Below are 12,370 nucleotides of genomic sequence, written 5' to 3'. Positions count from 1 at the left end.
TAAATTGTAAAAAACAGTGTTTCTTTCTATCCTTTTATCTTCTATGCTCTTTTTCCGCCACCACCCCTTCCAACCTTTATTTTCAGCAGCCTGCAAGCTCAGGATAAGGCAGAAACCCCCCAGATCCCAGCACACCAGGATTATGTTCTGGATCTGTGCTTTTCCAGCACCTATCGCTGCCTGTCGTCCTCCCCGCTGCTTATTCATGTTGGAGCTGTGAGCTCAACTTGTTGCATCTCCAAGGTGTCAACAGCCGAATACTCCCTTGTCAGCAGACTCTTCGAAATCCTCTCAAGGCTTTCCAATGGCCGTGGATCCTGTTCAAATTCCGTTCCCCATCTTTGGCTAAAATTATGCGGCTTTCAAAAATATAAATGATTTTTTAATGTATTCTTTTCTCCTTGCACAATCAAAAAGCGTGGGCTTAATTTTTCTTTGAATCAAAACGCGGGGGCGTTTTCCAAGGAAAAAAGCAAAAAAATCATGAAAAATTGGCAAATTTTGCAGCCAAAAGCAACTGACCCTTTTTTCCCCCACTAAGGGAAGAGTTTCATTTACTTCTGGCACTGCCACACATACCAGTGGTCAACCCCGTTGTACACGTGGCTAATCACGGTGTAATCAATGAAACAGGATTCTTTGCGTGGGCTTTGGATGGAAATCGGGGATGGAAATGGGGACACCCCTCTCCTCCCAGGGGCTCTTTGAGGTCTCTTAAGGCCCTGCAGGAACACACAGATGGATTTTAATCCACCTCGGGTGATTTTTAGCAGAGGGTGCGAAGGCCTTTGGCTCGTGCCCGCGGCATGCGGGAGGACCGCAGACTCTGCCCATCTTTTTGGACATCAGATTCATGGCTCCGGGTCTCCCGGGGGAATTTTCAGCTATAGTGAGATCAGCTTTTCCTGCTTATAAGCAAATCTAAACAATTAAATTTTAAAAAATACACAAATCCAAGCCAGGAACGAAATCACCGTGTGCTTTTGTAGCTTGATAGGGCTTTGGGATGGGTTTCAGCCCTTGAGCCTTTGCCTTTTACTTTCACCCAGGGAGGAACCGGTGGGACAGTGCGATGAAGAGGCTGTTTACAGGAACAAACCTTTTCCTCCGATGTCTCCCCTTCCTGACGGATCTTTGTTTGGAAAGCAAATGGGCTCTCAGTGGTGGCGGATGTTGATTTCTGCACTTTCTTTGGACTCGCTGCTTTAACTGGCTGCGTTAAGGACTTATTTACAGTGAAACAGTTGGGAACTGAAAAGGAAGAACGTCCTTTAGTCCAGAGGGGCCACAAGCTGCTGCTTCCCACTCCGACACTGACTTACTGTGTGACCTTGGTCATGTCATCTCATCTCCCCATGTCTCCTCCGCAAAGGTGCTCAGGGAGACGCTGCCATTCGCAGCCCAGCAGCCCCACAGAAAGCCAAGGAGCAATGTTTTTAAAGACAGTGGCCGCAATGATGTTTTCTTCACAGGGTCTTTCTTGCGTTCCTGTGTTTCTAAACCTTTAGACCTTTGAATTTCTTGGGAAAGCATCTGGTTTCCAGCCTCGGGTCTCTCCAGTCTGTCATTTTACACAAATATACAAACATCCCTTTTTTTGGATGATGGATTAAGGCTGCGCTTCGGCTCAGATCACACAGCCCAGGCTGGGAAGAGGGGCTTTGATGTCATGAAAATGTCACATTCCCTTCCTGCCAGCAGAACAGTGCGCGGGACAGACATACATGCTGGGAAACGCAGACCCTGGCTCATTGACGCTGCTCCAGCATCATCATTAGACATTATACAATTAATTCATCTGAAGGGCATCGTTGCCCTCCGCTTCCTCTGCAATAAGAGCTGGATCTCACGTGGGTTTACACGTCCTCTGGAGAACCAGCTCCCGGATTTGAGGGAGCCATGACCACAGACCCCATGCGTAAATCCCTATAGTATTACTGTATATGTCCACTCTGTGCTCCCATCACCTCCCTTATACCCGTTCCACGTTTTGTCTCCCAAAATAAGCATGAACACTGTTGCGCTGGCTCCCAGGACCTTTCCAGGCTCCGCTTGGAAAAAAATAAGCAAATACTGTGATGATTTTCTGCTGATTTACTACCCCGAGCCGTAAATCAGCACTTGTCAGAGGCTTGAGTTACGTGCCTGTGCCGGAGATTGATGGAGCCAGTTGCCAGGAGGAATTACCAAGCAGCAGATCTGAGTCTGAAATCATCGGTTTAGGCCTCAGAGCGAGCTAAAATATTGACGTGATTTATACAGGAGGAAATGGCTTCATGTCCTTTTCCACTGGGGTCCTGAATCCTGCAGAATCTCTCTTGGTTTTCATCTTGTGCTCGGGAAGGACACCACCGATTTAATGAATTTAGGCTCTGAATTCCCCAAAGTAGAGCTGAGTTGATTAGGAAAAGGACATCCCGTGTCGCATACACGGAATTGGTGAGTTAATAAATGAGTGAGTTAATAAATAAGGTGCCAGCAGATGGTGCTCAATAATTTGCAGCATCCTCGCAGGGATGAAGTGGTCCATCCCCTGCAAAAGGCTCTTCAGAAAGAGGATTTTTAAATAATAATAATAATAAAAGTACTACTGCAAGTAGAGCAAGCTGAGGCACAGTTTATTGCGTCGTGGTAACTTCATTTCAAACACATCGCGGCATTAATGAAGAAAGCAGCTTTTTATTGCAGTGAGGCACAAGCACCTCAGACCCTGATCTTGCTGCTTGTTTGCATCCCTGGGGTTTTGTTTATTCAGAAAATATACAGGGTGGGGGAAATAACATTTCTCAGTACCCCAGGAAGATAAAACTCATCATATAATTTGCTTTTTCTGCCTTGGGTGTTCCACTGGAATCACTAAACCTCGAGCGAGCATCTCACAACTCTCAGGTGTTGCAGGAAGAGACTGTTAATAATAAGTCCTTCTCCTTTAAACTTAAACCTGGGGATAGGGTGGCATGGGACACCCCGGGGACATCCCGTCCCCCCCTGGAGGGACCAGCATCCCCATGGGCAGCAGGTGCAGGGATGGAGGCAGGAAACGCTTTAATAGGGCTTAGGAAAAGCTGAGGTTTCTGGCAGGTTGCTGAGCCATTCGGTTTGGCCGGATAAATTGTGGGATTCGAGTCAAACATGAAACCAGAGCAATAAGGCCAAAGGCAGAGCTGGCAGCGGGCTGAGCTTGGGTTTTTAATCCGTGCAAGCACATCCCAGCCAGATCTTTCGAAGGGAGAAAGGTGAGGAATAGGGAAACAAAAGAAATGGGAGCCTGGTGAAATGACGAGAGAAATAACCCCCAAAGGAAGAAGGATAGAGTGGCAAAGGAGCGGAGACCGCTCGTGTCTGATTATTCTTGGTTTTGCTCGAGATGCAATCCTGCTTTTCAAGATCGGGACCGTGCACTGGGTTGACCTCGGGCGTTTTACGGCCGTGTGGTTTGGATTAGCTGACTCATTGTTTATGGCAGGGTTTCACCGCCCGAGACGCACAAAAACAATCGGCCGTGCTGGGCACGGAGGGAAATTTTGTCTGCAAACATCGGTGTGCTGTGAGATAGGCAGGAAAGCAGGGTTTTCCTGGGCATATTGGAGAAATCGGTGATTTTTCATGGATGTTTTCTTCTGTGCTGCAGGTAGCCCCCAGGACTGAGGGGATAAGCAGATTTCCAACATCACAAACCTTATCTCCGTCCTCCCAACTTTTGTTTTCTCTAGCCAGTCGTCCAGATGTGCCGGGGATAGAAGTCAGATGTGGCTCGAATAGATGTGAGGAATTCAAGCGGGGGAAAACCACACCGGGTGGACGAAGCAGGAATTGGAGCAGAGAGCCGCTCCGCACCCACGCTGCCTCCTTCTTCTCCTGGTTATCTACTGAAAACCCCGTCCTTTGATCAGACTCCCCCCAGACTCAATGGTAAGTGTCCTGGGGATCTCATCAACCTCAGCAACCCAGGTTTTCTTCTTTTGGAGGCCAAGAAAAGCATCAAGTTGTACTCTTCGGTGGTGCCGTTACCTCCCCACATGACCAGATGCAATGGGAGGTGCCAGCTGCCCGTTCCTCAGCTGCCACGAGGATATCTGAGGCTTATTTCTCCCAGAATATGTGATCACAGCCATGGCCGAGGACCAGGGAGGAGTTCAGGTCTGCATCCAGATGTTCACAGGGTCTGTGGGCGTTTAGATTCCTTCCGGACCCAACCCCGTCCCCGTTAAACCTCGCGGGAGGTTCCCGGTGAGTGTGCAGTGCTCCTGGCTTGCAAAACACCTCCAGATTCAACAAATGCAGCTGCTGTCACCGCTTACCCTGAAACCTGCTGGCACCAGGGAGCCTGTCACCCCCGAACACCACTGTACCCTGTGCAAGGACCTCTTCTTACATCTGTTCGCCTGTGAACACGCGACAGCAAATCCCAGCATCACTGGGGAATGAACACTGGCATTTAGGGAGTCATTTGGCATGTCACAGGTTTGGCTTTCAGGTGGGACTTCAGGAGCGATTTCTCCTGGTTCTGGCTGTAAAAAATGGGGCATCTCTCTGTCCTTGTTGCCATCTCTTGCACGCTGAGCTCCTTCATTACATCCTGTCAGGTTTTGGTGTTGAATATTGCTGCTTAGCAGCTCCTAAATGCGAGGTGTACTGGACTTGAAGCAAAACACACAATGTAAAAAAGCACAAGTGAATGACTTGTAGGTCATCTTTACATTCTTGACCTCTCCGTCGTCTCTCCGAGCTGCTATATGTTGCCTGGTGCTCCCGGCAGACAATACCCCATTGATCACGCCGAGGAGCTGATGCCAACGGAGAGGGTCGCGCTGCCACCGGGCCCCGACCCGCCCTTGGAAATGCCTCGCACAATGCACAGATTGTGTACGTCAGCACATTGTGGCACCCATACAATGTCGCTGATGCTCAGACACACAAAAAGGGTCTTATGGTAGTGGGGTACAGGCGTTCCTTTCACAGGGCGATGGACGTCATTGGTTTGGTCCCTTTTCTTGCTGGAAACAAAATGCCCTTTAAAAATAAAGCAATAAGAGCTGAACTGGCCATGCTTTCGGTCTCCCCCCTTTTCTGTAGGGTGCCCTGCCCATGCAGATAACCCCAAGGAGAGGAGAATTAGCACTTCATATTTCTAATGTGCAAGTCGGGAGCAAGAACCCAGCCAGCCGGCAGCCAGACCGTGCCGAAATCCCTCCTGCTATTCTCCAGCAGCCCCAGTTGGGTTTGGTCCGAGCCCTTTTCTCTGGAGAGTTACCAGCATTGGCTGCACTGGGATCACCCCAAATCTCCCTCCACCCAGAAGATGCTCTGGGTAAAACCTGCAAGCTTGTAAAAAAAACCCAAACCAGAGCTTGTAAAAGGCTGGGTGAACCACTGTGGAAAGCTCAAATAACAACATAGACCATGAAACATGGGCAAGGACTCCAAGGACCTGGTCTCCATCACCCAGCTCAGGGTTGTGCAGAGATTTCGTTCCGCTCAGCGCTGGGTCGTTGTTTGGTTGCGCTTTATTTTGATCATTAATACCACATTATTTTTAAAGAAGCCTCTTTCCAAACAGGGCCTGGAGAGTCTTCTAGCGATGTCCCCTCTCCCCTGCCCCTTCTTCCCCGAGTAAATATTTTTAGCTCTCATAAACACAAGCCATTAAGTGCTCGAGAGTGAAAAGCAAAGCCCTGGGAAGGTACTGCCACAGGGGCGACCCGCGTTCCTCTCATCCAGAGACGCTTAAAGCACAACCAAAAATTACACCTTTATTTTAGCACCTCAATCCAACCCCGCAGCGGGAGTTTGGGACCCACTAGACGCTCAATGCAACCCCTGCTTCCCTCCTTCAACCTGGTCTGTCGGTTTAGACAGCAGAAGGGGGAAAATAAATAAAGACGTATAAATTCTGTGGTTTGAAGCCCCAGCAGAGATCTTTGATTCAGCATCACCCCTCCCCATCAGCCTTCCTGCTGTCACCGCCCAAAATCCATCCCACCCAGTTTTGATCGCAGATCTCTGCCGTCTTCACCAAATTTCCCTAAAATTGGTGGAAGTCTCACCCTTTTCTTTTTGCCCCTAGTCAAGATGTTGACATTTGGGGAAATCCGAGCAGCCACAGCATTTCTCTGCACTTTGCTGCCCTGGTTTTATAGAAATTACACAAGGGACCATAAAGGAGATAAACACGTTGCCCGGGAGGATTATTCGGAACAGATCGGCCCAAAATGCCGTCCCGTTCCCAGGTCCTGCCGTTCGACCCACGTTGTGCAACGATGGGAGGGCGGGGGTTGTGCTGATGAGTGCAAGATGTCCCCAGGAGCGGGGACATCCAGAAAAGGCCGGAGGAAGCCACCGAGTGCCAGGAAAAGCTTTTGATGAGAGAAGATATGACAATGGCTTGGATGCAAGAGTCCTTTGGAGGAGCAAAGGCCCAAAGGACGTGGCTTTGGGACAGAAAGTGCCTTTTTCTGTATGGCTGGGGCTGTTTAATCTGTCCAGCTCCCATCTGTGTGACTTGGGTTGGCCTCGCAGAGCTGGGCTTAGCAGGGCAAGGTCTAAAGGCACAAGCTGGGGAAGGCACTTAGTGGCACGGCTTAAATGAAGGGAGATGAGAGCTGGGCTCACGTCCAAGGTCCCGGGCAAGGCGTAACTCTGTGTTTCCCAAGCTACCCAAACCTCCTGGGTTTGCAGCTTTGCAGCCGCAGGGATCAGCTTCCCAGCCTGGATTCCCAGTGGCTGAAACAGAAAGCTTCCCAAAAAGGTCCAAATCCCATCTGCCGAGTGGCCCCTTTCTCAGGCTGTTTGTTATATTTGGATTTCCGAAGAAAGCAGGTCGTGTTTCCTTGGCATTTGTAGGGCTTGTTGGGATGTGATTTGCACAATTTGGGATAAGGCGCATCTATTGTGCTCCCCTAATCCTTTAGCAGTTGCTGAAAGCTCAAAGTGTCCCAATTTGTGGTTGCACATCCAGCGGGTCTCTGTGAGTATTTCTTTCCCTCCTGCTTCTCTCCCACACCCTCGTTTTCACCTTTTTAGGGGAACAGTGGCATCCAGGAGGATTTATGGACAGGTTTGCTGTCCTGAAACAGGACAACGGGGGAGAGGAGAAGCCAGATCGCCCTGAGTCATCACCAAACCGCGCGCATCCATTTTCCTGTCAAATGGGCTTTAAACAAGCCCGATATGAGTAAACATGGAAGCGCAGATCGCAAACACTCCCGGCTAACCCGTTTAATCCCAGCAGATGTTCGTGTTTAGCCGGCAGGGATGTGCCAAGAGGGTGAAAAGGAAGAGGTTTCAATCCGCAGCAGGCGAGGAAGGAAAGGCGAAGGATGCAGGAGGCAGCGCTGCAGCCTGGAGCATCCCTGAGGAAGGAGCGTGTAGGAAAGAAGCCACAACCCTGAAATAATGTTATCTTAGTGAATGGTTTCGTTGCGGCTGTCGGCTTCCTCGAGGAGCGCTTCTTAATCTGGAAAAGAGAGGGAAGTTTTTAATTATCGGCTCCCGAGAGTTCAGAGATGAGAGATTAGGGGGGAAAAGCACACAAATCCACTGCTCCGGGAAGCAAAAATACGGGATATCTCATCGGCGAGATGTGTAAATGCCTTAGAAATAAGTGCTGCATCCAGATGTGGGCTCAGGGAGCCCAAACTCGCGACAGATGTGGGCTGTGAGCAGCTGCCCGTGTTGCTTTAGCAAAGAAAATCCAGCAGAAGGCAGAGAAAGGAGCATCTCCCCACCTGTGACAGCCCCGCTCCTCCCTTTCCCTCATTTTGCCACATTCTTTGCCTTGTTTTTCACAATATTTTGAGCCAACCACAAATATTTCTCCTTGGAGAAGCACAATATCTTTGTATATATAACATAAAGCAGCAGTGTTTCCATAGGCACAACCAGGACCTGGTTGGGAAGATGTGGCGCCGCAGGACTGTGAGAGTTTCACAGCGTCTCGGGATGCACCAAAACTGGATTTATTTTTCCATTTAGGAAAAAGAGAATGATATTTTTTTGTACATCAGGACTTACTTTGTTTTTAGGAGGCACCCACAGAAATTGAAGATAATCTCGGGAAAAGAGGTAAAACAACAGGCTAAAGGCTCAAGAGAGGAGCTTCACCTTAACACCAGCAAACAGCGGCACTGAAACATCTCATGGCTACTGTGGAAAGGATTTATCCTTCCAAAATGTGGATTTGTAAGGAGAATTTAGGGCCTTTTCCCAGGGCTTGAATTGCATCCCCCATCTGTCCCACCGTGTCCTTTGCTTTATTGACATTTTCAGCCCCTACGCTCTGCAACACGAGATGTTGTTGGGCCTAAGGACTGTAAGGAGGATCCGTGTTGTCTTTTTGCTTCCCATTCTCCTCCCTAAATGCAAGAAAAAATAAGTTTAAAAGCGAAGGAGCCAAAGATTTTCTCTTTCAAAAAGACACACATTTCAAACGGTTTTACACAAAAAAAAAACCTGTGGCGGAAAAGCCAGAAAACCCAGGATTCAGGTGGGGTAACAGCTGCTTTGCATTAACAAATATCTCTTGAGGTTTCCCTTGTTTTGCTTCTTTCTCCTTGTTTCCTTCTCTCTCCGCTCGCTCCTTTTTCTGCTGCCTTTGGGATTGAAAAAAAATCGAATAAAAATAAAAGGCAGGCCAGGTTCTCCTTGTCTTTCAGTGCCCATTTTCCTCCCTGTTTGTTTTTCCGCCCAATATCTCCTCATCTCCAAAGTAAGTGCTGGAGCCAGGGGGTCAATGGGCACCTGGGGAATCCTGTGATCAAGGCAGCGCTGATCCTGTACGACCCCTAAGCCCAGATTTTTGCCTCCCCTTAAATACCAGACGTACCTAAAGATGGATGAAGATGTGGCCTTTAGTCTCCCTAATTTCACTTAACATCTAGCATGGGGATATTGGGTTTTTTTTCCCCAAAGTCCCTGTGATTTTTTTAAGATGCCCAGATAGACCAGGCTTAAGTAGACTCAGTCCACTCTTACTCATCTTACGCTTTCCCCTCCATCCTTTGTCCAGATGTCCTTCCCCTCCATCTCATGCCTGTGTTTTTGTAGTGTACGGGGCTTTTTCTGGCCAACACATGTCGTTAAGAACGCAGCGAGCCTCAATTAGCGCTGTCACGACGATGGGGTCCTCGCGGTGACCGTGATTTTGGGAACATGTGGTTCTGCTCTCCAGAGCCTGGGCTCTTGCTTTGAAATACCCAGAGCCGGTGCACTTTGAAAATATACGTTATAGAGCTTCAGAAAAGACCAAAGCAGTATATTAACAAGGAAAAAAAAAAAACAGTGATTCCGTGATGTGTGATCCTAAATTAAAAATATTTAGGATATTTTTCTCAGCTCTCTGCACCCCAAAGGCTTCGATTCAGGCTCGGTGTAAACTTCCAGCATGCAGGGAGACACCAAAGCGCCTGCTCAGAATTAAGAATGTGCTTAAAGGCTGGGAAAAATGTGCGGCATTTAAGCATTAATAGCAATTAAGCACGGAAACGTGGCCCTGGGTGGCTCAGGACAGAGGGTATTTGGGGCTTTGTCCAACGCTCCAACCACCTGAAAGTGTCTCAGATGCTCCGTCGAATGCCCGTGGTGTCTATTTTTAATTTTGGAGGCAAAAAGCAGCTGTTGCTGCAAATAATTACCCTTGCGCCTGCATTACGTACAGTGTTGTTCCTTTCACGACTCCAAAACATTTCTCCTTGAGGGCTTATATTTCCAGAGCTGCCAATCCAACACCTCTCACCAGCGCTAGATTCATTTACAAGGAAAAAAAAATAAAGCTTTAAAAAATAAATAATCAAGCCACATTAAATAACCATTTGGGAGACTATCCGCCTCCCAAGCTTGCTTGGCTGAACTTGATATTAATTAGGCTAAATCCAAACGCAGCACCTTCCCCAGGAGTGGCCTGGAAAGCTCTCACCGCTCGCCCCATGGCTGCGATTTCCAAGGGGTTTTACCTAGTTAAGGATTATGATTTTTAACAGCTGCCTGATTTACTCAGCTCATTCCCTCGGAGATGCCGACATGGCCCTCGGCCGCCCAACAGCGTCTTGCTCTCCTCCTGCCGTCGCTTCTTCGCGGATTCTGCATTTATAGGAGCGAAAGTATGTGATGGAGACCTCCAAAAAGATAATATATTGCTTGTGCCATAAGGAGGTGGGAGCCATAAATACATGAGGTCTGCTTGCCAGATTAGTTGGCTGGACAAATTTGGCGCTGGTATAATTAGGAAAAAGAAATATATAAAATAAAACCCAGCAGAAATGCTTGTGGGAACATGTCAGTTTGCTGGCTGGGGAGGATGATGGGGGGATGTTTAGTCTGGTGCAAGGAGCCAGTGTGGGTCCCCATCACCGGGGGCTCTGTCGCCCCGGCTGGTCCCCTGGCACCGAGATGCTTGAACTCATCTGTATTGGGAAAAATGGGGGAAAAAAAAAGCACTTTCTGTGTGGAGAACAGGTTTTTCCAGCCAGATTCGGGGAGGGCCGGCTGCATCCAGCACAGTCTACCCTCAGTGCCGGGAGAGGTGATGGAGAAAGGGGTCTCCCATGCCCGCTGCACATCAGAGTTTGATTTTGCATCCACATCAGAGTTTGATTTCGCATCCCCGTCCTCACGTGAACATCCCCGTGTTCCCCGTGCACGCCCCAGCCCTTCGCCCAATATTCCCCCCTCCCCGGGAGAGGCTCTGTGCGAGACATGTGTTATCAATTAGGTGCATTGGGTCAACCTATGTCTGGTTTTGCTTTTGTCTCTTGGCAAAAGCTGATAATAACAATAATAATAAATAATAATAATAGCAATAGTGATGGCAAGGCAGCATCCCAGCCTCAGGGAGAGGATCCACAGCCACGTCAAAGCACCCTGGACCAGAAAAACACCAGCACAAACCTCCATGTTTTCTCTCCTTGACATTACACTTCAGATAACCCCTTTTATTTTGTTTTTCCTTTTCATTTTCTTTTCAAGCTTCTTGAGTTTCAGCTGTCATTTTAGCAGCTTAAGATGTAAAAAAGGTGTATCGGGTCACAGCAGAAGTTTGTCTAATCCAGCATCTTTTTCTGATGGTGACCAAAATCAGATACCTGGAGAAACGCACAAAAAAGGGGCAAAGAAAGTGAATGGGGTGCTAAAATAACCAGGGGAATTAAATGCACTTATTCTAGCAGAGGACTCGGGTAGGTCTTTTGGGTTTTGGTAGGGTCTTTTTTGTAGGTTGTTCCTTTCCTTTCCTTTCCTTTCCTTTCCTTTCCTTTCCTTTCCTTTCCTTTCCTTTCCTTTCCTTTCCTTTCCTTTCCTTTCCTTTCCTTTCCTTTCCTTTCCTTTCCTTTCCTTTCCTTTCCTTTCCTTTCCTTTCCTTTCCTTTCCTTTCCTTTCCTTTCCTTTCCTTTCCTTTCCTCTCCTCTCCTCTCCTCTCCTCTCCTCTCCTCTCCTCTCCTCTCCTCTCCTCTCCTCTCCTCTCCTCTCCTCTCCTCTCCTCTCCTCTCCTCTCCTCTCCTCTCCTCTCCTCTCCTCTCCTCTCCTCTCCTCTCCTCTCCTCTCCTCTCCTCTCCTCTCCTCTCCTCTCCTCTCCTCTCCTCTCCTCTCCTCTCCTCTCCTCTCCTCTCCTCTCCTCTCCTCTCCTCTCCTCTCCTCTCCTCCACAAAATCCCACAGCGCTCTCTGTTTTTAACCCCGTCCTTATCACGGCGAAGCTGAGTTTACAAAGCTACATGTGTCCTCCACATTTCACAGAGCTGGAGGATGCAGGGGAAGATGCATCCGTGGCCTCTGAAGGCAAAAAGCAGCTGGTTCAGCCTTTTATCATACATCAGAGAATCCAAAGAAGAGGAATTCACAGTTAAGGGGAGTAAAACACAAATCCTTTCAGTACCAGAAAACTAGGAAGCCTGAGAACCATTGGTGACAGCATCTCAAGCCACCCCATCCTCTTGGCCACAGCAAATGATGCTCCACATCATTTCTCAGTCGCCGGGAGCCTGTTCCTGTGGCTCCAGGTTGATGCAGTGGGACGTCACCTGTGTCACCCACCCTCTGCAAATGTACATGCTGAAACTGAACTTTCTTGTGTGGATAGAGACAGGGAATCGATCCTTTATTTCCCAAACCAGCCCTGTGCATTTAATGTGGTGGTGCTGGCGAGCCCCAGGGCTTGCAGGGACTAATCCATCACCACGCTTTTTTGGGTTTGTTTTTGGTTTTTATGCCAATAACATCCAGTAGCAGAAGCGAGTCAGAATAAACCTGTCAGGCTTTCAAAGTTTGATTTTTCCTTGAATTTGTAAGCTAAGCTGGGATCACAATAAGACAAGAAACCCTCTGCAACCACAAACTAAATAACACAGCCAGGACTGCGTCCCCACCCCGGGAACCAGGCG

At 48.5% G+C, this 12,370-nt stretch overlaps 1 protein-coding gene across 21 annotated transcripts in view; it reads left to right on the top strand.

The window, feature by feature from the left end:
• The window catches only part of SNX19 (sorting nexin 19), a 112,670-nt gene extending 104,039 nt beyond the window's left edge, over positions 1 to 8,631 (top strand). For 18 of the 21 annotated variants that reach the window (XM_065040455.1, XM_065040462.1, XM_065040458.1 and 15 more), the window contains one exon: positions 3,714 to 8,631. The gene's annotated coding sequence lies outside the window, so the exon portion shown is untranslated. Of the gene's footprint in view, positions 1 to 1,049; positions 2,440 to 3,631 lie in introns of all 21 variants that reach the window. The other 3 variants (XM_065040464.1, XM_065040452.1, XM_065040456.1) reach the window with 2 other exon arrangements.
• Positions 8,632 to 12,370: the final 3,739 nt, after the last annotated feature.

Source organism: Columba livia, chromosome 24 (assembly GCF_036013475.1).
Source record: "Columba livia isolate bColLiv1 breed racing homer chromosome 24, bColLiv1.pat.W.v2, whole genome shotgun sequence".
Classification (NCBI taxonomy): Eukaryota; Metazoa; Chordata; class Aves; order Columbiformes; family Columbidae; genus Columba; species Columba livia.
This window is presented reverse-complemented; position numbering and strand designations above follow the sequence as displayed.